Source organism: Hydra vulgaris, chromosome 03 (genome assembly GCF_038396675.1).
Source record: "Hydra vulgaris chromosome 03, alternate assembly HydraT2T_AEP".
Taxonomy (NCBI): domain Eukaryota; kingdom Metazoa; phylum Cnidaria; class Hydrozoa; order Anthoathecata; family Hydridae; genus Hydra; species Hydra vulgaris.
The window spans coordinates 18145001-18159170 of record NC_088922.1 but is presented as its reverse complement, the minus strand read 5'-3'; the positions used below and the strand labels follow the sequence as shown (position 1 = coordinate 18159170).

General features: G+C 26.9%; 1 non-coding gene across 1 annotated transcript; it reads left to right on the top strand.

Annotated features, from left to right (window-relative positions):
* The first annotated feature begins 597 nt into the window (after window positions 1-597).
* On the top strand, window positions 598-669 carry trnad-guc (transfer RNA aspartic acid (anticodon GUC)). The gene has a single exon. It is a non-coding gene; the product is annotated as a tRNA-Asp (tRNA).
* Window positions 670-14170: the final 13501 nt, after the last annotated feature.

Below are 14170 nucleotides of genomic sequence, written 5' to 3'. Positions count from 1 at the left end.
ACTATGTAAAAAAATTAGCCTGAATGTATTTGAATAAAATTAGTTACAAGCTTTGAAAATGAAAAAACGAAAAAGAAATTGCGATTTGTACCTAGTTTTTTTTTTAAATCTACACAATATCACACTTATGACAAATATTTGAAACAATTTTTTAATAAATAACAAAGTACATACCCTCTAAAGTAAAACTCATCACAGCAAAGTTAATCATTTTTCAAAATAAATTAATTTTACGTTATTCTGAGCTACGGTTTTTACAAAAATATGTTTAACTTTAAGTGACACTTAGGCACTATAAATTCAACACATAAAAACGCGTGCGCTAATAAATACTCGGAATTTTTCTCCATGGAGTATTCAATATCATCATGGGATTATCTACAAATTAGTTCATTGAACTGACTTTTGTCTAGCTAGATTGTATGAGACGATTCACTGTGCGTTGGAGTAGTAAAAATTTATTTTTGTAGCATATATATACGATAAAAATTTATCTTTTTTTTTTTCTCGATATTTATTTTTGTCGAAAATGTGACAAAAATAAATTTTAAACAAATTAATTGGATTTTATAACAAATTGTTTTCCGTATCAGTGTGTCCTCGGTAGTATAGTGGTAAGTATCCCCGCCTGTCACGCGGGAGACCGGGGTTCGATTCCCCGCCGGGGAGCAACTTTTTAAAAGATTATTATAAGGAAAGCAGTTTTTGAATAAACGTTTTTTTATATGGAATAAACGTTGTTTCGTCGTTTTCGCACTCAGAGCATTTAGCTTAGACTTCAAAAGCTCGGTTACGACTATAGAAGATTGTATTTTTAATGAGCACAGCATTTTATGAGCCTACGACACCAGGCGGTCGGGTGGGTGCCCCCGCACTTTTTTTCTAAAGTATTTTTTTTCTTTAAAAAAAATTCTAGATATAGAGGACCTTTTTTAAAAAAATTTGACGATTGTGCCACTCCACTCCGAAACCCGTGTCGTCGGCCCTGCTAAGTAGGTAAATAATACCAGTTTTTAAAAACTCTGCATATTTTATTATAAACTCAAGGTTATCTTATCTCTTCTTTATCTCTATCTTTATCTCTATCTTTATCTCTATCTTATCCCTTATCTCTTCCCCCCATATAACATAAAAAACAAAACAAAAAAACAAACAAAAAATCTTTAAATAATTAGAATTCAGTAATATATATTTAGTATATTTTTTCCTTTTCATTTTTACTCTTGCTCTTACTACAATGATTTGGATATTTTATTTTATATATTTGGATATTAAGTTATTTAAATGTGATAAGGCAAATACTGTCTTCTTTTAGCCCCGGTCATGTAGATTTTATTTTTTATTTTTTTATTTAGATTGGACATATTACTGAAAGCAAACATTCAGGACGAAATTTACTTTCCTACTAGTTCACAAACCTTTTCGAGATTTCATCGAAGCAAAACAATTTGACAATTGAATTGACAATTGACAATTTGAAATTGACAATTTCAAGTCTAAAGTCTTAGCAAGTCTTAGTTCAGTTGAAATTAATGAAATTTCAGAACGACGTTCGTTTGTCATTGTTGATCGCAGATAATTTTTGATAACCTTCAGTTTACTGAAACTTCTCTTAGCTTTACTAGGTGAAAAGATTTAAGTAGATGTTATATTGAATAGACAAGCTTTGGAGGTCTGGCGCCGCCTATTTTAAATACTATGAAAATACTATGCTTCATTTATATGTCAGTCTTCAGTGGTGAAAATGTTAATGCATACACATCTTTAAAAGAATCATTTAACTGTTTGTTCAATGTTTGTGTCGTTACTGCAACTTTTAAATAAGCTTTTAAATAGATCTTCATTTTCATCAGATATTTTGGATGGTTTAAGGCAGTCAAAAAATTTGAACTCGTGTAATTCGAATCTTCGAGTTTTTGAATTAGTAATTAGGAGTTCTATCATAATATTAAACACTGAGGGAACTGAAAAATTAGTTTGGTTTAAAAAATCTTTCGAATTATATAATATCGGTTTACAAAGGTTTTTCTTCAACTGGTTAGTTAAAACCATGATGTAGTTCATCTATTTAGGTTATAAGTGAATTCAAAATATTAAAATCGGTATAATTTTTTAGAGCGTGTAGCTGGGTCATCAACCGTTTTAGTTCTTCAAAGTTCTCCAGTCATGCAATTTTACTTAGCAGTACGCTTTTCTTTAAATTCAGATACTACATCAATCATCATTATTCATAATACATACACACTTCAGCACAACCTTAATCATCTGTTTTGCAAACAAAATATCTATATCTTTTTTTGCAAATATTTTGACAAGACATAAAAGTTATTTAATAGCCTTTACTCTTGGGAGCTTAACACAGATAGAGAGAGCGTTTATTAAAGTTTGTAAATTTTTTCCTATTAACTCCCCAGCTTACTATGACTCCACCGTTTATTATTTTCAGTTGTTATAAACAGAAAACTAAAAAAAAAAAGGTAGAATATATATATATATATATATATATATATATATATATATATATATATATATATATATATATATATATATATATATATATATATATATATATTACCAAATGGCCGTAACAGCACAAATTTCGTAATAAGTCTAATAAATATAACAATATTTTTCAGTTTCAACAACATGTTTCGATAATCATTTTCTAGTATAAAACTGTTAAAGTAGGTTTTCACACCTTTCGTGTTTCTTTTGTTCGACAAAGGAATAAAATTAATGTTTGTTTTCATTATTTATTAAATAGTTTTTGTATTTTTTTTTTTTTTTATTATTATTTTTTTTATTTAATTTTTTTGTTCTTTAATCCTTACAAATTCGTAATATATAATAGAATCTTTACAGAGTAAGTAAAATTAAAAAAAAAAAAATTACAAAGTTACGTTATACAAAAAATAATATAAAATAAAACTGTAGAGTATTAGAAATTACTTCAAAGAACGCGGAAAACTTGCAGAAGACCGACGGCCTTGTCATCAAGAAACCGCTATGTGTTACTAACATTTTTGGATGCTTTTATTTAAAACAAGTTTATATTTTATAAAAAAAAAAAAATGTTATCGGTTTTCGGCAGAATGAGAATAAAAATCCAAAATGCAAAAAACAAAGAATGCATACAAAAATAAGTTTTTAATTTTTTAATTTTATTTCAATACACATAAATAGAAGTAGGTACACGATTTGCTAAATAGGTAATATATAACACAGGCCAACAAAAAAAAAAAATTTTCCTAGTGCCGAGCAAAAAATTTGTTTTTTGTATAGCATTTCTCATTTTGATTTCAAATATGCAACTCTTTTTTTACCATTTTTTTTTTTTTTTTGTTCTTTTTATTACAATCTGAATAAAACTCGTGTTACATGTTAAAATAAATCGTTAAAATATATTATATAAATACTAAAATATGTATATATTTTTTAATATAAAGAACGCGGAGACTCGCAGAAGACTACTAGGTCTTGTCATCGAGAACCGCTAGAACGTTAAATACAATAAAATAAAGCTACAAGATAAAAACTCTTGACTTGACAAAAATATAAATATCGTTAGTGGTCAAATATATTCAAAACTAAAATATAAAGCTATCTTATGAAGCCATCAAAACCAAGCATTCAAAAATAAAGAAATATGTCATCAATTTTAAAAATTATTTCTTTTAGATTTTTTTAAATACTGGATAACTCCATTCATGAGTAAAATCAAAATTTTTTAAGACTATTTTGTTCCATAAAAATGCTCCACGGAATGGAACGCAGGATTTGCCGATATTTGTTTTACATTTCGGTTGTCGTATAAAATTATTATTTCGGAGTATATATTTGTTTTTTTCTTTACATGAATATAAATCACTAAAAGAAACTGGACATAAATTAATTTTACATTTAAATATAAAACAAAGAACGTTGAAAATATTAACCTCATAAATATTAAGAATGTTCATGTTAAATAAAAGAGGCTTTGCATGAGTAAAACGATCTTTTAAATTTATTAGACGTGCTACATGCTTCTGTTGACAGTGGAAAGGTTTTAACTTACTTTTGTGCGTACTCCCCCACGCGACATTGCCATAACTAATATGACAGTGTATCAAAGAGTAATATAACTTAATTAAAGTATGTCTCATTAAAATACTTCTTGATTTATAAAAAATTCCAATACTTTAGGATATTTTATGGCATAAGTTATCGATATGGTACTTCCACGAAAGATTTTCATCTATAATGATACCTAAAAAATTTGTGTAAGTAATCTTTTTTATAGGAATGTTATCAAGAATAAGCACAGGCATTTTGCATGGTAGAATATGCTTTTTTGAAACTGGATGAAAGAGAATATATTTGGTTTTTTCAATGTTTAGCGAAAGTTTATTTGATTTGAACCAGTCTGAAATTTTTCAGTTCAATATTCATATTATGAAACAAATGATTGATGTTTTTGTTGGATAGAAAAAGATTGGTATCATCCGCAAACATTATTGTCATTAAGTTAGAGGCTCTATATAGATCATTTATATAAATAAGAAATAATAGTGGTCCAAGTATGGAACCCTGTGGAACTCCACAGGCTATTTCGAAAACATTTGAAGGGGTAGATTCATCAATGTAAACAAATTGTTTACGATTTTTTAAGTAGTTTTTTAATAATGTCAAGACTTCACCGGTGATACCATCACGTCAAGTTGTAAAGATATTTAGGTTCAAATCTTAAGAATTTAGGGTAAAGTCCCTAATATTGTCGAAAAAAAAGTTATTCAAAAGTATGTTAACCTGGGTCTCAAAAGAAGCGTATTTTCATAGAGATTTTAGAAAACATAAATATTTTTCTTTAAAATTTATTGACAAAAACATTATGTAAAAAAATGCTTAAGACTCTTCAAAAAATTTCAACAGAACGTTATTTAGCAATAATACAAAAAATACTTATTTTTATTACAAATGAATAACATTTTTAAAATCTCTATGAAAATATGCTTCTTTTGAGACCCAGGTTGACATACTTTTGAATAAGTTTTTTTTCAACAATATTAGGGACTTTACCCTAAATACTTAAGATTTGAACCAAAATATCTTTACAACTTGACGTGATGGTAAAAAAAGAGTTGCATATTTGAAATCAAAATGAGAAATGCTATACAAAAAACAAACTGTTTGCTCGGCACCAGAAAAAAAAATTTTTTTGTTGACCTGTGTAATAGTCGTTCAAGTGTTGATAAATAAGCCTATTATTTGTTTTAGTGTTTTTGTTATTGCTGTTGTTTTTGAGTTATTAGAGTTTACATTGGTTTCGGAACAAAGTTGGTTTTATACATAGTTTTAAATATTTTGAGGTTAATAAAAATTTATAAAGTTGTTAGTGTTTAAAATGAGATCTTTTAATAACGTTTTCAGAGTATTTAAGTTATTCGATTTTTCCAGTTGAGTATTTTTTGATATTAATTTGTTATATAGATAAGGACCACGGTACGAAATGGAAAAGTGCGAGAGATTAGTTTTTTTAAAAGGAACGTTGAAGTTTCCCGTTTCTCTGGTATGGTATCTATTTTTGCTACTTTGGAAAAAATTCTTTGAAAAGTAAGAAGGAATTAGTCCATTTTTATATTTGAGCATAAATAACAAATTTTGGAATATATTGATTTGATATACATTTATTGCTTTCAAATTTTTCAAAAGTGGCTCAGCATGCGAGAGCCTATCCTTATTAAAAACTATTCTTGCAGCATGTTTTTGTTTTCGATATAGTGTGGTTAGTTTGGATCTATGAGTACTCGCCCATGCAACATTAGCGTATATGTAGTAGTTTTGTATAAACGAGAAGTATAGAAACTTTGAATTATCAGGAGACAGTATAGAACTAGCTTTGTAGAGGAACTAATGTTTTTTTATATTTTGGTATTTAATATATCTATATGTGATTTCCATGAGATGTTTTCATCAATAAGTATCCCTAGAAATTTAGCTGCTTGGGTTCTCTCTATTTCTTTAGTATCTATATTTAACGAAGGTAAATCGGGTGGTATTTTTTAAGGTTAGAATGAAAAAGAATGTATTTGGTTTTTTCTGTGTTTAGCGATAATTTGTTAGATTTTAACCAACTGTTTATTTTTTCAAGTTCATTATTTGTAGTTTCCTAAAGTTCTGTAATTGATGAGGATGCATAAAATAAATTGGTGTCGTCTGCGAACATTATAAAATCCAATTTACTTGAGGCTTTAGGAAGATTGTTTATGTATATTTAAAACAAAAGAGGTGCAAGAATGGAACCTCGTATTGTTGGAACACCGCATTTTATTTTGAGTAATTTTGAAAATTTTTTTCCATGAGCAATCACGCATTGTTTTCTGTCTAGTAAAAAATTTTTAAACCAGTTTAGTGCAACACCTTTTATCCCATAATTTTCCATTTTCCTAATTAAGATAGAGTGATCTACCATGTCAAATGCCTTAGATAAATAAACAAAGACTCCAAGGACGTATTTTTTGTTTTCAAAGGAGTCATTTATATTATTTATAAGATCAAGAATTGCGTGTTCGGTTGAATGTTGCTTTTGGAAGCCAAACTGTTTTTCATTTAGAATTTTGTTATTTGTTAGATATTTATACAGTTTATTGTATATTACTCTCTCCAAAAGTTTTTAAAATACAGGAAGCACTGAGATAGGTCTGTAGTTATTTAGTGTTAATGCATCACCGGTTTTTAATATTGGTATTACCTTAGCTATTTTTAAATTATTCGGTACGGATCCTGTAGTAATTGAGGATTTAAATATTTCATAGATTGGTTGTTTTATCTCCGGAAACACATTTACAACTATATAGCTACAAATGTCGTCTATCCCAGGGGCCTTAATCGTCTTGAGCGAGTTTTTTGCAATTTCTAGTTCTTCAGGGTTAATTCCAGAGAAAATATTTAATCAGAAATGTTGGTTTGTGATATAGGTTTCGAATGAGGTATCAGGGTTTTGAATTTTTGAAGCCATATTAGGGCCTATGTTTGCAAAAAAGCTATTGAAGTTTTCAGCGATAGAAGTTTTGTCGATATATTCAGCTTCGTTAACGATAATTTTATCAGGTAAATTATTTGATTTTGTATAGTTTTCACCTATTATTTCTTTCAATATGTTCCAGGTTTTTTTAATATCCCTTTTGCTTTTTTGTAGTTGTTTTGAATAATACACTTTTTTTGAATTCTTTCTAATTTTTTCAAATAGATTTTTGTATTCCTTGTATGTTTTTTTTTTTTTTTTGTTCTTTTTATTACATTATAAATAAGCATTTCGTTACAATATTTAAAATACAAATATATAATAATAAAAACATATATATATATATATAATAATCGTTATTAAATAATAAAAGAACGCGGGAACTCGTAGAAGACCATACGGTCTTGTCGTCGAGTACCGCTAAGAAATGATCGTGTTAAAATTTATAAGATATTTACAAGATAAGAAATAAGTTAACGAAGTAAGAAACTTAAAATATTTCGTTACAAATACAAGATACATTATTATATATTACAATTGTTAATGATGCATATATAATTTTTATAAATCAATAGTTAAATAGGGGGTAAAAAGGAAGATCACTAAAAAATATATATATATATCAAAAGTATATTGTTACATCTTCAATTGTAAAAATGAGTTTTTTAAGCTTTCGTTTAAAAGAAAAGTAGTTACTTTGATGAATAAAATCCTTCGTAAAATTTTTTAAAACTATTTTATTCCATAAGAATGGTCCGCGATAATCAATACAAAATTTAAAAAGATTTGTTTGAATAATGGGCTGCTTTATAAAATTATCATTCCGCAAAATGTATTTATTTTTATCTTTCGATGAATACAAATTATGGAAAGAAATAGGGGATGAATTGGTTTTCATTTAAACATAAAACAAAGAATATTAAAAATGTTAAGCTCATATATATTAAAAACTTTCATTTCAAATAATAGAGGCTTGGCATGAGTATAACGGTCTTTAAAATATATGAGACGTGCTACATGCTTCTGCTGACAATAAAGAGGTTTAAGTTTAATTTTCTTTGCACTACCCCAAGCAATGTTTGCATAGTTTATGTGACAATGAATAAATGAGTGATATAATTGTACTAAAGTACGTTTATTTAAAACATTTCTTGCTTTGTACAATATTCCTATACTTTTTGAAATTTTACTTGATAAGTTTTTAATGTGACTTTTCCAAGTAAGATTTTCATCTATAAAAACACCTAGAAAGTTGGTTACTGTTACTTGTTTAATTTGTATATTGTCAATAACAAGATGAGGCATGTTAATTGGCAGTTTATGTTTTTTGATAAGAGGATGGAAAAGAACCCATTTAGTTTTATCAATGTTAAGAGATAATTTGTTAGTCTTAAACCAGTCAGATATTTTGATTAACTCGTTGTTCAAGCAACTAAATAAAGTAGGAATGCTTTTGTGTGACATGAATAAATTGGTGTCATCAGCAAACATAATTGTTATTAAATCCGAGGCTTTGTATAAATCATTAATATAAATAAGGAAAAGAAGAGGTCCTAATATGGATCCTTGGTCCTAATATGGATCCTTGAGGAACTCCACATGTAATATTTAACAAATTTGATGATAATGTTTCATTGGCGTAAACAAATTGTTTGCGATTAGTTAAATAACTTTTTAACAATTTTAAAACATTGCCTGTTATACCACAACATTTTAATTTTTTAGCAAGAATTTTATGATTAATGGTATCAAACGCTTTCGCTAAATCAATAAATACTCCCAATGTGAATTTAGAATTATTAAATGAGTCTGATATACTTCTTGTAAGCTGAATAATTGCATGCTCTGTTGAATTATTTTTTTTAAATCCATATTGCATGTTATATAATAATTTGTTTGATAAAAGTTGATTGTATATTCTGTTGTACAAAATTCTTTCTAAAATTTTAGAAAAAACAGAGAGGATAGAAATTGGACGATAGTGTTTAACATTAGTTTTTTCTCCTTCTTTAAATATAGGAATAATTTTTGCTATTTTTAAATCATCGGGAAAAACTCCCTGATTAATATAGCATTTAAAAATTTGGAAAAGTATGTCTTTTAAAACGTCAAAACAGTTTATAATAACGTTCCCATTGATATCATCTGGACCAACTGCTTTATTTGACTTTAACAATTTATAAGCACTTTCAAACTCTTCAAAAGACAAATCAAAAAAATTTAGATACGAGTTAAGAAGGTCATATGTTGCCTTAAATGATTTTTTAGGGTTTGGAATTATTTTGGCTAGGTTTTGTCCTACAGATACAAAATATTTATTAAATTCGGAAGCAATTGTTTTTTGATCAAGTATAAAATTTATCATCTACTTTAATAACTGAGGGCAAAGATTGCGATTTTTTTTTAGTGTTACCCGTAATTTCGTTTTTTGCCAATTAGTTGCCAAGTGCGTTTAGAGTTTAACTTGTATTTTTTAAGTAAATTAGTGTAATATATTAATTTTGAATTTTTCCTTAGGCGTTCAAATAGTCTTACGTAATTTTTATAATTGGTCTTACTCTCAGTTGTTTTCAATTTTATATATTTAATATAAAGTTTTTGTTTAATTTTAGATGATTTTAGAATACCTTTAGTAATCCATGGCGATTTAATTTTTTTATGTTTGTAATTTATTTCTACTTTGGGAAAATTGATGTCATAAATTTCATAAAAAATTTTAAAAAAAGATTTGTATATTAAATTAATGTCTTCAGAAAAGTTAATAATGTCCCAATTTACTAAAGAAAGTTGAATTTAAAAGATTCTAGGTTTTTATTATGAAAAAGTCGTTTTTTAAATGATTTTTTTTCATTATATAAAATTTTCGCATGAATATCTATTGAAAAGAAAATAGGGAAATGATCAGATATTAATTTTAATAATGCCTTTTTAAGCGAATTATTAAAAACATCATTGGTTATAATGTTATCAATTAAGGAAGTTGTTGTTTGAGTAATTCTTGTTGGTTTGTTTATTAGAGGAACTGCTCCATTTTTAAATAGGCCATTATAAAACCCATTAATGTCTTTTTTGACGTGATACTCAAAGCAATTTAAATTCAGATCACCTAATATTTAAAGTAATTTCTTTTCGTGGTTGATTTTATTTACAATATCGTCATGTAAAAATGAACTAAATGTATTAATTTCGCCAGTAGGTGGGCGATAACAACAGCTAATTACAATATTTTTAGTTTTATTGCTTAATATTTCAACCGTAAAAACCTCTATATTGACGTCAGAAATACTCATGTCATGCCTAACAAAATACCGTCGGTTTTCTTTTACATAAATAATTAAACCACCGCCGCGTTTGTTTGTTTTCCGCCCTAATGAAATTAAATTATAGCCCGGTATTTTAAAATTATTATCTAAATTTGAGTCAGCAGAACTACACCAGGTTTCAGTTAGGCAAATTACACTAAAAATAGTTAGATTTTCCTCAAAACTATCGCAAAGATTTTCAAAATTTTTTTTTAAACTTCTTATATTTATATGAATTGCATTAAATTTATCACGCTCAAGAAATTCTTTTATTTCAAAAGTATAAAAATAGCTGCAGTTGCTTTGTAAAGCATCTGTTTCACTAAAATAACTTTGATCCGGATCGGACTCTTTGTCAAGTATAAAACCATTAAATTTAAAAATGTTAAAATTTTTAGAGCGACTTGAATCCATTTTTGTATTTAAAAACAATAAAAATTAAAAATAAATAAATAATAAAGATAAAATCAATAACTCTAAAATAAAAGAATTTCTTAAAAGTCGCGCGTTACAAGTTTATTATATACAACTTTAGCATATTTACCTTTGGCTCTCAAATCTTTTGCTTCTTTAAATAACTGTTTTCGCAATTCTAAAGTTCTTTCACTGTAGTCTTCATTTACGTAAAATCGATCGTTCCACAATTTTAACTGAACATAGTTATCCAACGCAGTTTTTTTGTCTTTGTAGTTTAAAAATTTAACTATTATGGTTCTGTTGTACTTTTTTCCATCGCTACTTTTTTTCCCTGTCCTGTGCGCCCGTTCAATTTCAACATTACTTTTAAATCCAAGTTTTGTCTTTAAAACATTTTGAATCTTTTCCTCACTCAATTCCCACGTTTCGTTTTCATCTTCTTCAATTCCCGTAAACCTTAGGTTATTTCTTCTGCTCCTGTCTTCCAACTCAGCTAGTTTGTCTTTGACAACAACGTTTGTAATATCATTTTGGTTTGATGTTAAGTTTGGCTTTTTTTTCATTTCAGAAAATTCTTGAACAATTGCTTCATATTTCTCGCTAAGAAACTCCGCCGATTTCTTTAGTTCATTAGTTTCTTTTTTTAGTTTTGTATTTTCTTCTTGAAGATTTAATAGCTTAATTTCCATTTTATCAAACTTCTCGTATGTAGTTAAATTAGTTTTGTTTCTGTTTTTTAAATACTTGATATTGAGTTTTGCTTTGTTTTTGATGATTTTCTAATCCCGTTAGTTATCCGCGGGCAGTTTAAATATTTTATTTCTTTCTCTTCAACTTTATTTCTTTCTCTTCAACAAGGAAATGTTTATTGTAGTGATCTAGAAAAATATTTATAAATAAATTGTATGCGGAATTTGTGTGTCCAAGGTTACATTCTTGATACACTTCATCCCAATTTACTACCGATAGCGAGTCTTTAAAGTTTTTAATAGAGAACTGATTGATTTTTCTTTTATAAATTTTAGTTTTAGGATTGTTATAGGTTCTTAAATCTTGAGATAATGAAAAATAAATAGGAAAATGGTCTGATAAATCGGTTTTGATAATTCCTGCTTTTAAAGAAATTTCATGAAATGTATTTGTTAATATATTGTCTATTGCAGAGACGGAGGTTGGGGTTATCCGAGTAGGTTTGTTGATGATTGGAAGGATACATAATTGAAACAGATTATCAAAAAGATTATTTAAAATTTTTATACTTGAAAATGATTATTATTTTTTTATTTATTTTTTTCTGTTCATTTAACAATATTCTCTGCTAAAAATGTCGTTGGTACATAATATATGCGAAAACTCGTAAAAGGTCGTAAGATCCTGTTACCGAGAACCGTTTAACAATACAAAAATTATAAACCAATTATTTCAAAAAAATATAAAATGAAAAGTAAATACCGTTTAAGAAAACCTTCATACAAATAAAATAAGGTACCTGAATTATAAAACACCGTTTAACAAAACAATAAAAAATAAAATAAAATATTTTAAATTAGTAAATACCGTTTAAGAAAACCTTCGTACAAATAAAATACCGGTTAACAAAATAATAAAAAATAAAAACAAATATTTTAAATTTCATTTAGATAACACTTATCAAAGAGAAACGAGATCAGAAGAACTTGAAAATATTTTCTATTGAGAAAATAACTTTTTTCAGCTTGTTTTTAAAAGTAGAAAAATTACATTTTTGGGAAAAATCAAAATTTTTTAAAACTATTTGGTTCCACAAACAAGCTCCGCGATAATATATAAAAGCCCTTCCAAAATTTGCATGCAAATAATGTTGATAAATAAAATTGTCATTTCTTAGATCATATTTGTTTTTGGGCTTCATTGCATATAAATTTTGAAAAGGTATTGGAGCTAAGTTCATCTTACATTTAAACATAAAGCAAAGAGTGTTAAAAACGTTTAGTTGGTATATAATAAGAACACTCATTTTAAATAAAAGTGGTTTTGCATGAGTAAAACAATCTTTAAAATTTATTAGTCGTGCTAGATGCTTCTGTTGCCGATAAAGAGGATCTAATTGACTTTTTTTAGCACTACCCTATGCGATATTTGAATAATTTAGATGGCATTGAATAAGTGAGTAATAAAGTTGAACTAATGCGTGTCTATTTACAAAACTTCTCGCTTTATATAATACTCCAATATTTTTTGAAACTTTGTTGCGCAAGGTTTCAATATGATTTTTCCACGTAAGGTTTTTATCAATAAGAACACCAAGAAAAAGTAAAACTTTTGATTGTTTTATTTGAATATTATCTATATATATTTGAGGCATATCTTTTGGCAAAAGATATTTTTTGGATTTTGGATGAAATAGAGTTCATTTAGTTTTTTCTATGTTAATCGATAACTTATTAGACTTAAACCATTTTGAAATTTTAATTAGCTCTATTTTCATGTCATTAAATAGTGTTATGATATTATTGCTAAACAGAAAAAAGTTTGTGTCATCAGCAAACATTACTGTTTTTAAATTTGAGGCATTATAAAGATCATTGATATAAATGAGAAAAAGAAGTGGTCCTAGTATAGACCCTTGGGGGACACCACAGGTTATATCTAGTAAATTTGTTGTAGAGGATACATTAATTTGCTCATACTGTTTACGATCGCTTAAATAGCTCTTAAGTAATTTTAGAAAATTACCACAGATTTCATAATTTTCTAGTTTTTTAATAAGAATCTCATGATTTATCGTATCGAAGGCTTTTGATAGATCTATGAACACTGCAAGAGTAAACTGTGATTTTTCAAATGAATCTGCAATATTTCTAGTCAGATGAAGTACTGCGTGTTCAGTGAAATTATGTTTTTTATCGTAAGAACTGATTATAACGTTACCATTTATTTGATCGTAAGAACTGATTATAACTTTACTATTTATTTGATCTAGGCCTATCGCTTTATTGATTTTTAGCATTTTTAATCAGAATTAATCATTTTTAATTAGATCATGTTGGTGAAACTGAAAAAAACTTTTGTATTTATTATACTTACATATATATATATATATATATATATATATATATATATATATATATATATATATATATATATATATATATATATATATATCACTGATAGGAATAAAAATTTTAATCGTAATCAAGCTTTAAAAATCGTCAACCTTTAAAGATCTCGTAAATCTAGGTTTGTTAAAAATTAGGTTTTTGTACTAATAGCATATTAAATCCTATTGAAGTTATGATGAAACAGCTGTCATAAAATGCGCATTTGATCGCAAGCCACACAAAAATTATATTGTTTTATTCATGTTCTATGAAAAACTTCCCATTCATCCTTTTATTAAGACCCCCCGTTTATTAGAACTGACTGGAATTACCCTCCCCTTCCTTTTATTCCTACCGCCTTCCATTTGTAT